Source organism: Pelodiscus sinensis, chromosome 2, assembly GCF_049634645.1.
Source record: "Pelodiscus sinensis isolate JC-2024 chromosome 2, ASM4963464v1, whole genome shotgun sequence".
Taxonomy (NCBI): domain Eukaryota; kingdom Metazoa; phylum Chordata; order Testudines; family Trionychidae; genus Pelodiscus; species Pelodiscus sinensis.
In genome coordinates this window covers 200901477-200919402 of record NC_134712.1, presented here as the reverse complement: position 1 = coordinate 200919402, position 17926 = coordinate 200901477, and the positions used below count along the sequence as shown (strand labels likewise).

The following is a 17926-nucleotide window of genomic DNA, read 5'->3' as shown; positions in this document are numbered from 1 at the left end:
TAAAATTATTTACTACTTTCTATAGGTTATAAGTAGGATTTGCTGTTTCAGGAAGTGACCAAAGGTTTGAATAGTGTTGCACATTTGGTTAGGTGCATTATTAGTATCATTACAGCAAAGCCAAAACAAATATAGTAATAAGCATTCCTGTAGTAAAACAGTAAAAATCTGTAAGATCAAGTGCATCTTGCAAGAGAAATTACGCACAGAGGGTCAAATTCTATCTCCCTTTACCTCCAACACAACCCTTCTGAAGCAAATCAGATGTAACAGATGGCTGAATTTGGCTCTCAGTTTATTGGAAAATAAAATATGGAAACTACATCATGCTATTCTTATGAAAATAATTGCAGAGGTTCTTACGCTGTTATTTGAGCTTCTATGTCAAAACCTGGAGCTGCTGGACAAACAGAACTAGTCATTGCTGAAAGATTAACTGTAACAAGAAAAACATTCAGTTTTGCTAGAACATGCATAAAACAAAATCATGGTGATTTTAGGCCATGAACTTATGGGTATTTTGCATGACATAACACTCCCTGAACAGCTCAGGAAATATATAACTTTACATCCAGTAGAGGATGAAACGGGGAACTTTTGAGTCCTCTCAGAGGGTTACTGTGGAGTGATGTCATGGATTTAACTCTTTACATCAATGGGAACTGATCAGATCATACCTTCTGATGGTCTATCCTTCTCCTTGCCACAGTGACCAATCTCTTATTTTTCATAAGTGAAAACTCCCCCTTTTACCTCACATAAGGAAAAAATAATCCAAGCAGAGGACACCATAAGGCCGTCTTTTTTGCACCACTTAAGTTCAACCCAAGCCTCAAAACTGGACTCAGGTGGAGTCCAACTAGTGACTTAACCTTTTGCTGGCTATCTGCAAAAAGGCACTAATAATGCACCTAACCAAATGTGCAACACTATTCAAACCTTTGGTCACTTCCTGAAACAGCAAATCCTACTTATAACCTATAGAAAGTAGTAAATAATTTTACAAATACCAAATGCGCAGCTCTGTAATATATCAAGCATCTGTTTTCCAACTGTACTAAAAAGGAAGGACTGCTCAATATTCAATATGCTCTTCAGGGTTTTTAACCGACTGGAGCACTGTGTCTTGGACGTATGCCAATCCAAAGAACGAGAGACCCAAACAAATATTGTCAGCAGTTGAATAACTCTCTTTACCTGAAGTCATATTTATTAGCTGGCCAGTCATCACAAAGTTGTCTGTCATCTTTCCATAGAAAACAATTGACAATGGCAACCCAACCCCACTTGCAGCAGCTGCAATCAAGCCTATTATCATCAGAATTATATCTAGCCAATCAGCATACCTAAACTGCTCAGATATAAAGAAAAAGGAAATATTTTAAGGGTGACAAATCCACATAACTGTAACAAGCTCTTTCTAGACCACACAGAATAGGATTTGTGTTTACATAGCACCATTCACAACTAGGTATCCCAAAACACTTTATGAAGCAATTAATTCGATACTATGAAGGTAAACACAGCACTTGGGATGCACTTTGCAAAAGCTCACACATAGTTTTAGGCTATGTGTGAGGGAGTTGGAACATGTTTGCAGGATGCATTCCCTACTCTGCAGAAAAAAAGAGATGTATCTTATATTTTTTATTTAGGTTATGTCTAGACTACATGGCTCCGTCGACGGAGCCGTGTAGATTTGTTTTTTTGGCAAAGGCAAATGAAGCCGCGATTTAAATGATCGCGGCTTCATTTACATTTACATGGCTGCCGCGCTGAGCCGACAAACAGCTGATTAGCTGTTTGTCCGCTCAGAGCGCTAGTCTGGACGCTCCCCTGCCGACATCAAAGCCCTTTGTCGGCAGCCCCGGTAAACCTCATCCCAAAAGGAATAACGGGGCTGCCGACAAAGGGCTTTGATGTCGGCAGGGGAGCGTCCAGACTAGCGCGCTGAGTGGACAAACAGCTGATTAGCTGTTTGTCGGCTCAGCGCGGCAGCCATGTAAATATAAATGAAGCCACGATCATTTAAATCGTGGCTTCATTTGCCTTTGCCTACAACTCTAATCTACATGGCTCCATTGATGGAGACATGTAGTCTAGACACAGCCTAAGTGATAACACCACCTGTGCAATCACTACCTTTCTGTGTTTATGCTACTACATCACATATTTACTCAGTGCACTTAACACCAAAACAAGAACAGGTTGTTGACAAATAGTTGGCTGCTCCTTACCATTAGAAACAGGTGTGCAGAAGTTGTCACATTTAAGAAAAACACACAGCACTTGTCTCAGGAATTATCCAAACAAGGGCACCATTTCGGGCACATAGGAGGGGCAGCATCCATGTACTCCGGGACATGGCTTGATTTTCATCCCGTTCCCCAACTGCTAAAGGAGTGAGGAGAAAGTGCTTGCATTATGTGCATGCCTCTCACACCAGGCTGGCATGCACGGGAATGCAAGTGCTCACTCCTTTAGCACCTGGGGAACGGGATGAAAAGCCAGCCAGGTCCTGGAGTGCATGGCTGCTGCCCATCCAACCCTCCCAAAATGGCACCTTTGTATCCAAGGAAACATTATGCATGAATGGTAAAATTCTCTTCTGTTGAGAGAACCAGGGCAAGGCCCTACTTATCACACGTGCTTCACTCCGGTCCTTTACTAGGGTGTATTCCTTGGGGGGAAACTGCACAATGTTGTAAAGCAGGCTTTTTCTGTCCACGGCCTTCGCATATAGCCCATCCTGCCACACAAGGCCCCTCGCACAAAACCCAGATACTCAGAGGAGCATGGAAAGCACAATGCAGTTTTTGTGAATGGAATTTAACCTTATAGGCATCCTGGAACTCAAAGGCACCAAGAAAATAGGGAGGTAAGCATAACTAGATAACGCCTAGCTAAATTTACAGATAAGCCTCATTTGACTGTAGCTTAACCGGTCTTAGGGGTAAGGGGAAAAAGTAAACATAGGGTAATAAAACACAATAGTCTTACACTAACTATGCCCCATCTGGTCCTGTCCACGAGGGTATCATGCATACATCACAAAAATTCCTATAGGGCAGTATTGTCATACTACCTCATGACTAGCCTATCAGGCCCTGCCAAATGCAGACCCTAGCATGGCATCAGACACCGAATTTTTGTATAAAAGACCCTCTACCCCTTTGTTCGATGGAGGTTCCGTGTCTTTTTTTTGCCCGGCTAAAGGATTGATCACCCTGAGGCTGCCTCCCCACCCTTCGAGTCAAATATAGGGGTGCACGAGTCCTGAGCATGCTCCGAATTCTAGTGTGTCTTTCTGTTGTTATTGTTTCTGGATTTGTAAGTATTGCTTAAATGTATTAGTTATTGGTTTAATTAATAGTTAAATTGTGTTAATTTCACTGTGTAATTCTGTAAAATGTATCTAAGTTCTGTTAACCACATTGTATAATCTTGTGTTGTATAGTAGTGTTGTATTTAGGCTAAGTATAAGTGTTAGAAATAGAAGCTCAGGAGTTGTTAAGTTGTAAAAGTAGATTTATGACTAACTCCACCAGCTGCCCTAAAATAACCATAGAGGGGCTGGCTTTGGACAAAGTTTTTATTATCATTATATTGTCTTTGTTTTTGTATTTTTTGTTAAGCAAATCAGAGACAGTGATTTGGTATAGTTAATTGTAATCAAAGAAGTTTGTAATTAGTTAAGTACAGCTAAGTTTAGGGTTTTCTACCCTGTAAAAGCATTGGGCAATTGCTGTGTGTTCTCATTTAACCACTCTCATTCTTTCTTATTCTTTTCTCTTTAATCAGTTGATGTTTAATAAATTGTATTTGCTTTGAACCTTATGAAATGATCACTGGGCCAAGAAAGCATGCAGTCTGAAGAGAGCACCTTGGGGTGGGGACACCCTAACTCCTGCCCCAAGGCTATGTCTAGACTGCAAGCCTCTTTCGAAAGAGGCTCTTTCGAAAGATACTTTCGAAAGAGCCTCTTTCGAAAGAGAGCGTCTAGACTGCACGTTGAACTTTCGAAAAAGCGGCTTGCTTTTTCGAAAGAAAGCATCCAGTGAGTCTGGATGCTCTCTTTCGAAGAAGCCCTATTTACATTGAAGAGCGCCTTCTTTCGAAAGAGGAACTTTCGAAAGAAGGCGTTCTTCCTCGTGAAATGAGGTTTACCGCCATCGAAAGAAAAGCCACGTTCTTTTGATTTAATTTCGAAAGAACGCGGCTTGAGTCTGGACGCAGGTGAGGTTTTTTCGAAAAAAGGCTACTTTTTTCGAAAAAACCCCTGAATCTGGACACAGCCCAAGTGACTACAAGGTCGGGGATTAAGCCCCAGGAAACCTGGGCCCAGCCTTGTTGGGGTTTCGAGGACTCTGCTACTCAGGAGAGTGGAGGGGGAGCCCTCAGGATCAGGGAAGCCATGGGGTAAAGGAAGTGGGAGCAGGGACTCAGATCCTTTCGCTGGTCCATTTCACCGGGGTGGTATAGAAGCCAGGAAAGTTCCCCACAATAGCGGGACCATTCCCCTGCTTACACTCAGTTCTTCACACTAACAGCAGGAACCCCAGTGACTTCCAGAGGATGAGTGAGATTTGCAGGGTATGGGAGTACAGAAAAGAGTTTTCTTGTTTTTAATCTTGAAACACCATAGAAGTAGGCACACCACAACAGTGTAGAAATATGCATAAAACAACATCGTAGACAAGACTCTCTGCCCTAAGGCATTTCAGCACATTGTTAAGTACAACCTGTAGTGGAAACAAAAACAGTTTTAAAAAAGAGAAGCTGAGGCCGTGGATCAGAAGTCACTGACTGAATGAAAGGTAATAGGTTTCAAGAAGGTCACAGCAGGTGGGCAGACACCACCCATCCCACTCCAGTTCAGATGGAGGCTGGGGGAGGCACATGTAGCAGCTAATCTCAGTCACATGCATTTATCTCCCTGTGAACCCATCTGCCTGATTTTGGGAACAAGTGAGTGAAGCTAATTGGTGCAGGTGCTGTTTGTTTGCCTCTCATGTCCTGGTCCCAGGCTGCCTCCAGCAAACAGGGAAAGGAGGAGGAGAGAGCTCTGCAGCCACGCCCTGGCAGAAAACTGAGGGGAGGAGTAGGGGTCATAATGTGACCTCTCTGCAGGGAAGGGAAGGGATGGGATGGGAGCAGGCAGTCTGCAAGCAGTGCCTCAGTTAGCAGTGCCCACTGTGCAGCACTAACTGTGTTCCAGTGATGCTGGTACCACAAGGAAAAAGAGCAAGCCCTTTCCTGAACAAATGGGGTTCCTAAGGGCAAAGGGGAAGAGAAGGAAGGTAGAACTGGACTTGTTACACTAACTCAAATCCAGACAGAAGGGCTGCTATATGCTCCCAACCAGATAGAACAAACAGAGACAAGCTGTACACTCCTCCTTCGATCCCCTCCCCACCGTACCAACCTCCGCCACCCTTCCTAAGCCTCCTCCAGCACAACCTGACCCACCCACTCTCCAAATGTCATCCACGGGGGGGGAGGGTTCCTCTATCCTGGAAAGCAGGGAACCCCCCACAGGCACTCACCCCTGCTTCTGTGCCCACAAGAGGAGTTACCTGGACAAGTAAGAGAATGAATGCCTCAAGCTGTAGCTTGGATGTGTGTTTTCGTTCTCTCCCTCCCTCCCTGGTTGGCTGTAAGTAAAGTCACGTGGGACCAATCAAATGCACCCCCATCAGCACATCACACTAGCCTACAGTCTGATCATCCTAATCCTACACTGGCAGTGAGAGGATGGCAACGAAAACTCTGAAAGATTTAGGATACCTGACCCTGAGAAAATGTTGAAAAATTGGGTATATTTACTCTTGAGAGAAGAGTACTGAAGGGGACCTGGCAACAATTTTCTGATATGTTAAAGATTGTTATAAAAAGGATTGTGGTCAGCTGTTCTTGTGAGGGGAAGACAAGAAGTAATGAAATTAACCTGCAGTAAGGGAGATGTAGGTTAGATATTAGAAAACACTTCTTAACTATAAGAGAGTTAATTATTAGAGTAGGTTACCAAGAGAGTTTGTTGAAACTCTGCCACTGGAGGTTTTTAAGAACAAGTTGTACAAACATCTATCCAGGATAGTCTAGATATACTTGGTCCTGCTTTTGTTCAGATCAGCCTAGATGACCTCTCAAAGTCCTTTCCAGCCCTACTTGTCTATGATCCTACGTCACACAAATCTTATAATAGGCAAGTGTTCACAGGAAGTTAAAATGGAACTGTATACAAAACCTTAATTATGCCATTTGTTACTTTAACTGCATAACCACTAGGCTTGAATTTACATCTATTGGTGCTTGACTCTGAATAGTTAAAGTGATATTGGTCTGGCTTCAGAAACTATTTGTAAGACATTAAATGCTAGAGAGATACATGGTCTGTGTTTGTTGTGCCCACATTTCACCACTGGAAAAATCTCTGTGTGGTTTTCAGGAACTTAGACATCAACCAACTTATTATAGTTTTAAAGACTATCTCTGAAACAATGCAATGAAAAGAGGATGACAAAGCAAAACTGTACACTGAGAAGTATATATCTACACCTATATATCTCAGTAAAAATAATGCTAGCTAGATCCCATGATACTCTTTCAACTAGCCTTCATTAATTTCAAGTTTAGGACCCATAACTCCGGGGATTTGGAGATATCAAGAGATCTGCTACTTGGTTTCAAATCTTAGGTGTCATCCGGATACAGCTGTTGGGGATTGTCTGTGACTACTAGATCATATTGGCGGTTTAGTGATTAGGAGCTCTACCGGGCACTTAGAAGACCTCAGTTCAATTTCCTGCTCTGCTGCAGTCTTTCTCTGTGATCTTGGGCTAGGAACTTGGTTTCTCAGCATCACAGATTCCCAATGTACAATGCAGGTGATAGCACTTGCCTGCCTCATAGGGGTTGTCATACTAAGCACTGCAGGAATACACACTATTGTAAAATAAGCTTTGTACAAACCATGCCTTGTAAAAGATCATTTCAAAACTAATCACTGATTAGTAACTTTACTGTGTGATGGATACATGCAATGTTTATTAAGAGTTATGCATATACCTTGGAAATATGATTAAAGTGTGTGTAAACCAACTATACCGTGGTAACCAAAGGAATGTGAGTTTAACTCTCTTAACTCAAAAGTAGTAAACAGTAACAGCAAGACAGCAGAGACAACAAGATGGCAGGAAACAGAACAATGTGTATTTCAGCTAACAGAAGTAGGGGCAAAAGAGCATAGGATGTCCAAGTTCCCTTCCTCACAGCTTGAACAAATGTCATTTTGAGGGGTAACTTTCAGAAAGATCCATTTTAAAGGTCGACTGCTATAGAAATATAGATGTCAAATCCACAAGTACTAAGCAATTAAATAAATGGATTGTATGCAATATTATTGTGTTATAAGAGTGTATGAAGTGCGGGCTTTCCTGAAAGCCAATGACAGACTGTTGATAACATCATTATGAAGCAGGGAGAAGCAGCTTCCCTCCCATGCAGGAGAGAAGGCAGCTATTTATCTGTCTCCTGTGTCAATTAAGGATGCTGGAATGTAAACAATGGAGGCTGCTTAGCACAGACACTTCCAGCTGTGACCCTGCACTCTTGTGGGCTGCTTGTGAGAATCCCAGGATAACAGGTGCAGTAGAACAGCACTGCAAGGTACCGGGGTTGCAGGACAAGATCAGATATATCCTGTCTCTGGTCAGGATAGCAACCCCAGACTCCATTTTAGAGGTGTTGTGAAGATACATAAGAACATAACATAAGAACGGCCGTACTGGGTCAGACCAAAGGTCCATCTAGCCCAGTATCCTGTCTACCGACAGTGGCCAGCACCAGGTACCCCAGAGAGGGTTGACCGAAGACAATGATCAAGCGATTTGTCTCCTGCCATCTCTCTCCAGCCTCTGACAAACAGAGGCCAAGGACACTATTTTATCCCCTGGCTAGCCTTTTATGGACCTAACCTCCATGAATTTATCCAGCTTCTCTTTAAACTCTATTATAGTCCTAGCCTTCACCGCCTCCTCTGGCAAGGAGTTCCACAGGTTGACAACACGCTGTGTGAAGAAGAACTTTCTTTTATTAGTTTTAAACCTGCTACCCATTAATTGCATTTGGTGTCCTCTAGTTCTTCTATTATGGGAACTAATAAATAACTTTTCTTTATCAGCCCTCTCCACACCACTCATGATTTTATAGACCTCTATCATATCCCCCCTCAGTCTCCTCTTTTCTAAACTGAAAAGTCCCAGTCTCTTTAGATAAGGGTATTAAATTCATGAAGCAATCAGGTACTCTGGTAATAGCAGCTGTGTCAGTCTCTGAGCCTTGTTAGACTGTTATGATTAATAATGTAAATTAACTTTTCTCTTCCATTACCTTATGCTACCTGGTTTCACTAGTTATTCCTGTTGTATTTTGTCAGATTGCGGGTACTCTGTGTTCCTTGTTAGTACAATGGAGCCTTAACTCCTCTTGGTGGCCCCAGGACAGAGAGAACAGTTTCATGAGTGATAGGCATAGGTTAGCTTTTAACAGAGAGATGCTACCCTTTACAGATGACATCACCAGTATTCTGTGTGAGTAGCAGATATAACACAAAGGCTACCAACTGTGCACTGCTGCTTACCATCAGAAGCTAGTAATCATTCTTCTTCTTCTTCAGCTGTAGGTCTCAATGAGAACTTATTTATTTGAGCTCCTAAACTGTAATTGATGCTAATGTTGTGTTTAGCACTGTACAAGATGGGCAGCAAATTTCCTGTCCCAGAAAATGTTTAACCTACCTAGACAAGGACAGGACACAGACGTGCGCTTCTAGCTGTGGGAGACACTTCAGCAAGACAATCTGCATGTGTAAGGTTAGGTTTCTTTGCAAAGCTCTGTGTCGAGTAGCTTACAGAAGAGCTACAGTAGTGTTTTGAAAAGAACCCCCTGCCCAACATTCACATCACTTTTTTACTGGGATGAGTGATTTATTTCTTAAAATGTCAAGACACCCACTTGCTGCAGCCCCATCACTTACCCTCCACCAGCTCCACTGCTATGAATAGAAGCCAGTGAGATACAGCAATGATAGCTTTACTTAGTCTGTCCATTTTCCTTACCTAAGAACTGATTCTCCAAGACCTTAGAGCAAATGGGATTCCTGGTGTGTGGCTCTAGCTGGGACATGCAGTGAAAGAGAAATGTGAGGGACGGGTGAGGTGTTAGAGTCAGATCATGTCAGATGAAGTTCTGAACATAGCACAGCGTGTGGAGCACAAACAGAAGGGCAGAGGCTGAGCTCTCTCTCTTTCAAGGGTCAGAATTTACACTGACCTCCGCAAAGACTAAACCAACCAAATGAAAACAAAAGCCAACCCCCAAAGCAAACCTCAATCATCTAGCTCTGCTCCTCACTAAAATCCTTCCCTCCTCAATCACACTGCTACAGTAAGCTACAATGATTTTCTCCTCAGAGCACAGCAGTTGTTATTTATTGTTATGTTACCCTTTTCCTTCTGTTTCCATCCCGGTCTGGGTATCCATCATACTTCATCCCATAGCCTACTTCCTTGTAGTACTATTTCATAGGACTCTGTTTTATTGCCCCAGTTGTTTACATAAATTACATGATACACTTCCTGCACCTCTGCATTAGCTGTGCCAGAAAGGACAAGATTGCACTGGCCTGTGATACATATATGCACTTGCACTTTCTAGATATCTTTGGATGACTGCTTGATATAAGAATAATATCTCAATGTCTACTGAAATGTTTGTGGCCAATTACCGTTCCCATTTTGTTCTTAAATATGTTTCTATTGTTCTCCCAAGATTTCCTGGGTCTCTATACTTCTCCCCAAGATAACCCTCAGTGGATATCTCTTATTTGTTTAATAATTTTTAGACTATTCAATTTCTTGATCCATGGTTTTCCCTTGCTCCCAGTTTGCTGATTGTACTACTTCATCCAGTGTTTCACTTTCTGTTAGAGTCTCCACATATTTCCTAATTACATTCCACTGTTAAAGGTTTCCCATATTGTTTCCGTTGACTGATCATCTTCTTTTCACATCCCAGAAACAGTATATTTAGTATTTTCAATCCATTTAAAACAGTGTTTCATAAAGTAGTCCACAAAACCTCTTTGAGAAACCTAACTGGCTGCTTCTGTGTGTGTATTTACTGGCTCTGCAGCAATGGAGCCTCACGGATCCTATTGGCTCTGGTTCGCCGTTTGCAGCCAAGGGGAGCCACGGGAAGCAGCAGCCTGGCCCTTGCCACTTCCTGCAGCTCATCTTGGCTGAAAACAGCAAACTGGAGCCAATGGGAGCTGCAAGACTCCATGGCCACGGAGCCAGTAAATAAACACACCAGAGCAGCTAGTTAGGAGGTTTTTCAAAGGGGTTTTGTGGACCACTTTAAGAAACACTGATTTAGAACAATTTGCATAACATCTATTAAATATTTACTTTTCCAGGATCAGATTTATACACCTTTTAAATCTGGATCCATTATGCATATATTTGCAGACATATTCATGTTCTGGAATTTACCATTGCATGCATTCAAGGGAATAGTTGGTTATACCGTGAGGTTCTTGTGTAATGTTGGTTATATTAACCCATGTTTTACTTCCTATACATTGTAGGTTGCCTCCATAGAGAAGCATTTCATACCTCTTATAATTTCTGTTGCCCTTTTCAGTAGCCTTTCCAACTCCAATATATCTTTTATTTTTAGATTGGGCAATGTGGGAATACCATGGATTTATACACAGGCAATATGATAGTATTGGTATATTAATATTTATATTAATTAATATGATAATTAATGTAAATATTAATTAATATGATTATTATAATAATTGGGATTATGTATTCCAATGTTCTTTACTTTACATATATCAACACTGAATTTCATTTGCCATTTTGTTGCCTAGTCTCCCAGTTTTCTGAGCTCCCTTTGTAGCTCTTTGCAGTCTCCATCTGGACAGACTGAAGATATTATATATGCTGAAATTCTTAATTTTTTAATTGCTTCATTTTTAACTGCTTAATCTGAACACTGCTTCAGAAGAATTGCAAAATGAAAATTGGAATTTATCTTGCTACTAAAGCTTTAATTTCACCAAGAACAGTAATGAAGAAAAACCAGTAGAACACTTTAATCTCCACAGACACAGAGGGTATGCCTAGACTACAGAGCTTTTCCAGGATAGCTCCGGTATCCTAGAAAAGCTCCGCTGTGTCCAAGGAACACATCCACTTTTCCGAAAAAATGTCAGAAAAGCGGATGCGTTTTGTTGGCATCCCTGTAAACCTTGTTTTACGAAGAAGGGATGTTTCAAAAGAGGGTTTTTTTCCCAACATTTGGCCCCATGTAGACAGGCCAAATGTCAGAAAAGCCTCTTTCGGAAGAAAAGCAGAAAAAGATGCGCAAATTGCAGTTCGCAATTTGCGTATCTTTTTCTGACTTTTCTTTGTAGTGTAGACATAGCCAGGGTTACAGAGTTGAAAGATGCAGTTCTTGGGGGAAAAAACCCCATCAAAAACAGCTGAAATCCATATACAAATTGACACTATCAGAATAGGTCTGAAAAGAGGCTGGGAATGACTATCATTACAGTAAGTAATTTTCCCATTCTTGTATTCTCACCTTGTTATCACTGTTGGAAGTGGGTCACATCCATCCTGATAGAATTAGCCTCACTAATACTGTTGTAACACTCCCATCTCTGAAAGTATGCATTTATCCCTGCCATCTGATTCTTTCTCTTCATGCATCTGACTAAGTGAGCTGCAGCTCAAAAAAGTTTATGCCCTAATAAATTTGTTAGTCTTTAAGGTGTCACTGGTCTCCTTGTTATTAAAGACTTTGTTGAGATGATAAATTACTACAATATCGGGAACCACATAAGTACCTTAGATAGACCAAATAAAAAGGTAACTAGTAAGACATTTTTTTTAAGTATGAAAGCAAAACTCATTGCACTTATGTCGCACTAAAGCATGGTCCAGAGAAGCTTTCTCCAGTTTGGTCACATCTTTCCTGAAATGTAGTGCCCAGAATTGTACATAATAATTCAGTTTCTAATTGATTTAGAGTAGAATGGAAGAATTACTTCTCACGTCTTGCTTTCATCACTCCTGCTAATACATCCCAGAATGGCATTTGCTGCTTTTGTTTTTGCAACAGTGTTATATAGTTGACTCCTATTGAGTTTACAACTCATTACGACATCCAGATACACTTTCTTAGGCAATCCTTTCCCATTTTGTAGTTGTGCAACTGGATTGGTCTTTCCTAAAGTACTTTTTCTGTGTCCTTATTGCATTTCATCTTATTTACTTAGACCATTTCTCCAGTTTGTCCAGATCATTGTGAATTTTAATCTTATTTTCCAAAGCACTTGTAACCTCTCCTAGCTTAATATCATCCACAGACTTTATGAGTCTACTCTTGATACCATTATCTAAATCTTGAAGATATTGAAGAGAGCTGAATGGAAAACTGATACCTGTGGGATCTCAGTTGTTCTGCCCTTCCAACTTGACTGTAAATCACTGATAGCTACTCTCCAGGAAGGTTTTGCAACCAGTTATGCATTCACCTTATAGCAGCTACATCTAGGTTGCATTTCCCTAGTTTGTTTATGTGACAGTCATGAGACAACATAAAATATCAATATCTTACTAAAGTCAAGATGTACCAAAGGGGTGCCATCCTGACCAGGGACAGGTTATACCACCTCTTGTCCTGCAACTCTGAGTACCTCACAATGCTGTTCTGCTGCAGCTGTCATCTTGGGATGCTCACAACTAGCCTACAAGCATACAGGTCACAGCTGGAAGTGTCTGTGCTAAGCAGCCTCCACTGTTTTAATTCCAGTGTGCTTAATTGACACAGGAGACAGATAAATTGCCTTCTGCAAGGGATGGAAGCTTCTTCTCCCTGCTTCGTAATGATATTTCTAACAGTGTCATTAGCTTCCAGGAAAGCCCTGATGCTATAAACACTTATAACACAGTAATTTTGTGTATAAGAACATAAGAACAGCCATACTGGGCAAGACCAAAGGTCCATCTAACCCAGTATCCTATCTTCCAACAGTGGCCAATGCCAGATATCCCAGAAGAAGTGAACAGAACAGGTTACCATCACTTGATCCCTCTCCTGTAATCTATTTCCAGACTCTGACAAACAGAGGCTAGGAACACCATTCCTACCTATCCTGGTTAATAGCCATTGATGGACCTAATCTCCATGAAATTATCTAGTTCTTTTTTGAAACTTGTTAAAGTCCTGGTCTTCACAATATCTTCTGCCAGGGAGTTCCACAGGTTGACTGTGCATTGCATGAAGAAAAACTTCTTTTTCTTTGTTTTAAGCTTGGTGACCCCTAATATAATCCATTGATTCAATTACTTAAGTACTTGAAGTTCAGCCATCTATATTTCTGTACCAGACAACTTTTAAAATAGATCCTTCTGAGAATTACCCCTCAACATGCAGTTTATTCGAGCTGTAAGGAAGGCTATATAGACGTCCTATGCTCTTTTGTGATCTCTTTTGTTGTTGCTGTAGTTGTTACTAGTTTAAATTATTTCAACTAATGATGGCTTCTGTTTTCTTATACTTGTCCATAGTTTTTAATGTCTGCAAATAAAAATTGCCTGTGCTTGTTATGTTTTTAGATTCCACCAAATCTGATGCATGATAAATATTTGCTCCTACGATAAAAATCTACATACCTATCAGATGAAAGGCCCTCTTCTGAGTAGAAATCTAAATATATATGCTTACTATACTGGAAAATCCAGAATAACTTCAAGCAGCAATGAGTATCATATTTTCCAATATGACTCAGGAATGTAATCTTTTTTGGGGAAAAAAAACTCCTTTTCATTTAAACAAATTAAAAGTGATTTCAATATTTGTAATATCCAGGTCTGAGGGAAAGTAACTCAACTCCTCCAAGACAGTTAGGTATCTACTCCCCATAGATTTTAATGAAAGTGAGGCACATAAAGATCTTAGATGTTCTGGGTCAGTTTCTCCGATCTCCACAGCCTGCTAGGATGCCATTGTTACAGAGGTGAATACATTGCCTCAGGAGGCTTTCACCACATCACTGATAATGTGCAACACCTTAATATAGCTGCCAAGCCTTCCCGTTTCCCCAACACACACTTAAATCTCCCATATAGCAACACGGCTACCCTCTGCACAGCAACTTTCCTTTCTCCTTAAATAGAAAGGAACTAAGTATTATACCTGTGAAGAGCTGGCCTAGTGCTAAAGTGGTTATATGTATCTGGTTCTTTTTTATGCACCATGTACAGATGTATAATCCTGGGTCAGGATTCGATACTTAAAGCAAATATATAATAAATCACAAGCTTTCTTGCATTATAGTTCTCTAGCTATGTATTCCATATCATTAAGTCTCAGCATTTCTCATTAGGAAACCAGAGCTTGACAATTCAACTTCCCGTGATAAATGAACTGTCCAGTTACAATCTTGCCATGATCAAGGACTGTAAGGTTACTAACAGGTTTGACAGCTCTTCTATTATAGCACAAGAGTAGCCAGAGATTGGCTGAAATATGTCAATCTCTTGAAATTACTATGAGATGCTTTTAAAGTATGTTTTGGGACAGTGGCTCTTTAATGTATCTCCTGTGGCTCTTTGCAGCCCTTGGTTTCAAAATACTGTGTAATTTCATTATTAACTAGTCAGGATGCTTTTACTCTGTTATTAACCTATTAAGATATTAACTTATTTGCTGTAAGAATAATATAATAAATATTTCCCTGTCATACTATTTAACTATGAATTGTGTTATAGTAAATGGAACAATGAATTGACAGCGCTGTGGCTCATTTGAGTAATGTTAATCACTAATTTGGCTTTTGAATCACTGTGGTCTGAGTATCACTGTTTTAGGGCAGTGTTTCTCAAAGTGTTCCATGAGCCTGCTTTGGGAAAGCCACTAGCAGGCCCTCACTACTGTGTTTACCTCCAGGGTCCATAAGCATGGTGCCTCGTATTCCCATTGGCTCCAGTTCACCCTTTCCAGCCAAGAGGAACCAAATGAAATGGTATGGTCCCTTTAGGCTAACAAAGCAGCACAAGACCTCTAGCACATGGGTTCCCAAACTGGGGGGCATGTGGCATGAAGAAATTCCCGGGGGGGGGTGCGAGGCAACCCGCCCCCCCCCCCTTAAATCGCATTACCCTAATTTTTGCTGCTATTTTTGTTTTTCGGCTCCAGTCAGTTCCTTTTTTTGTTTTTGTGGGTTTTTTTGCTCAACAAGTTTTGCTGTTACGGGGGTGGGGGGGGGGAAGAGGGCGTGAGGATTTCTCAAAAATCAAAAAGGGGGCGTGATGCCGAAAAGTTTGGGAACCACTGCTCTAGCACCTTTCCCAAAGTGGGCCCGCAGAACACTTTGAGAAACACTGCATTGGGGCATGGATGCTGATGGCTCATCTCATGAGACTTTGGCCCTATGGCATGTATTTAAGCTAGGACATTTCTATAATTGCCCTCTCTTCCTTTGAAATAGATAAATGTACTAACTGATCTAACTGGAAAGTTTTGTCAAAATGTTTTGGTTTCATTAACGTCTGTATATTATGTAGGTTTAATGTGATAAGATTAATCCTTTGTTTAGAGGATTTTTCATATTTATGTGTTTTCCCATTAGCCATCTGCATTTGCTGCTGCTTAATGTGCTAGCTACCTATGAGGAAACCTACTTATACTTCCCCAAGTGCCAGTATGTGATTACATTCCATTTTGTTTTCAATGGGCTATAGGCAAAAGAATATTAGCCAAAGTTTCTGAGACTCGAAATGAGAGCTAATTCTTTCTGAAACAGTCTTTCTGCAGTGATTTACACTGCTGTCTGAGTCAGGAACACCATGAGAAAATCTTTCCTAGCTGCATTATTTTTGGCCTTTCAGCTTCCAATCCCAGCTGGAATCTGAAGGCTCAGAGATATGTATAAGAGAAAAAAAAATATTTTCAAAAGTTAATGAAACTTAGAAAAAAATTCAACAACACTAAAACTTGGGGCAAAGATTCAGGGAGTTCTTATTTTCTGAACCAGTGCATTGATCTGTAATTTCTGTGATGCTTTAGTAAAATGTAGCAGTACAAATACTAGTGTGAAGCACCAGCAGTGAAGTAGTTAATATCTTAAAGGTCACTGGTTAGTATTCAATGTCAGGCTCCCCTTTCCGCTCCCCAACTGTGTTGCTCCTTTCTTAGTGTGCAGTGTACCTGCAAGTTTTCCTGTGTTTGGACTTGATCCTCTCCCCTTGAAATGACTTTGTATAATGGAGTCTGCTTTTGGGGGTACTGAATACATAATAAGTACGCCGTTTAAAAAAAGATGTGATTTTGCAATACCAATGAAGCCTTGTGACTCACCTATTAATTTCCACACAGTGATAAAAAACAAATATTCCCATGAAACAGGAAATACCCACAGCAAATGGAGCAAAAAATGTTTTAACCTTTCATATGTTTTATTTTCCCATGGGTGAATGACTGACTATGTTTTATTAACTCTCCCTTGCTGTATTGAAGCTGGTAAATGCACTGATTTAGCATAAGCTATGTCTTTTTTGTTTTGTTTTGTTTTCTTTTTTTCTAGATTCCAAAACTACATACTTCGTTTGGGCCATTCCACTGACTTCTCTGGGCTTTCTGAAGTATCTGTGAAAAAAGAGTCTTGCCTGTTCACTCTTCCCTCTCTTCCTATTAAATACAATAGAACTTCACCATATGTTAAAACTCCTTTACCCTGCTAGAGGCCACACTGGAAGTTGTTACGATTAGCAGACATCTAGGCCCTGTATCTCAGGTATCCCTTTTAAAATCTGACAACCCATTGCAAAGAAACGGGCCCTGATTCTTAGCTGCAATGGAGGAATGAGAGACACAAATTTATGCAGATTTGGCTTTTAGTCAACTTGTGCTCCCTCAACATGGAATCAGATGTTTGCAAGGGTTTGAAGAATCCACTAATTTACACTGCTGCAAATGTGTGCCAGGGGGCAGTATTGCTGCTAAAGATACTCAAATCAGAGAGAAACTGTGACCATGCCTGGGGGAGGTGGCCTAGGAACTGCTACACTAGCTCGATGTCCTGGAGAATCTCTCAATGTGAGGAGTCTTCTCTTGCAGCTGAGTGTGTTGACTTTAGAGCTCTTTCACTTTGGGATGCTGTGAGAAGCAGCTTAATGCAGTCAAGGATCATGGCCACTGACCCTATGAATTGCTGCAGAGGGGGGGTTGTGCAATCATACCAAGATTCACTCTTTCTGTTCAGCATAGCAGCAGCTAGTAACTGGCACAGTATTATAGAAAAAGAGAGAGAAGAAAAAAGAATGTATGGAAGAATGACTTGCACAGCTGAGTGCCAGAATATGAACTGTAGCCATTCTTGGTAGAGTAGACAATAAAATCAATGATATTTCCATTAGTAGGTAAACAGGAGGCAGACATCATTATCCAGACTGAATAACTTCATACATCTGATATGTAATCTGCTTGCTTTCATCTAAGTTACACGCTTAGGAAAGAGAATGCAGCAGGTCCTGTTCTCCCTAAAAGATGTCAACCCAACCTAATCACCTTCTTTGACAGGGTAACAAGCCTCGTGGATGGGGGAAGCAGTAGATGTGGTATATCCTAACTTTAGTGAGATATTCATAGAATCATAGGACTGGAAGGGACCTCGAGAGGTCATCGAGTCCAGCCCCCCGCCCTCAAGGCAGGACCAAGTTCCGTCTATACCATCCCTGACAGATGTCTATCTAACCTGTTCTTAAATATCTCCAGAGAGGGACATTCCACCACCTCCCTTGGAAATTTATTCCAATATTTGACCACCCTGACAGTTAGGAATTTTTTC

The 17926-nt window shown here is 41.0% G+C and overlaps 1 pseudogene; it reads right to left on the bottom strand.

Moving 5' to 3' along the window:
- Positions 1-17926, bottom strand: part of LOC102463299 (ATP-dependent translocase ABCB1-like) — a 74496-nt pseudogene that overhangs the window by 42986 nt on the left and 13584 nt on the right.